Source organism: Bison bison, unplaced genomic scaffold (assembly GCF_000754665.1).
Source record: "Bison bison bison isolate TAMUID 2011002044 unplaced genomic scaffold, Bison_UMD1.0 scf7180017847111, whole genome shotgun sequence".
Classification (NCBI taxonomy): Eukaryota; Metazoa; Chordata; class Mammalia; order Artiodactyla; family Bovidae; genus Bison; species Bison bison.
Genome location: NW_011477684.1, coordinates 63,112 through 63,430, shown reverse-complemented (window position 1 = coordinate 63,430; position 319 = coordinate 63,112).

Below are 319 nucleotides of genomic sequence, written 5' to 3'. Positions count from 1 at the left end.
ATCTCCTTGCAGTCCAAGGGACTCTCAAGAGTCTTCTCCAACACCACAGTTCAAAAGCATCAATTCTTCAGTGCTCAGCCTTCTTCACAGTCCAACTCTCACATCCATACATGACCACAGGAAAAACCATAGCCTTGACTAGACGAACCTTTGTTGGCAAAGTAATGTCTCTACTTTTGAATATGCTGTCTAGGTTGGTCATAACTTTCCTTCCAAGGAATAAGCGTCTTTTAATTTCATGGCTGCAGTCACCATCTGTAGTGATTTTTGAGCCCCCAAAAATAAAGTCTGCCACTGTTTCCACTGTTTCCCCATCTAT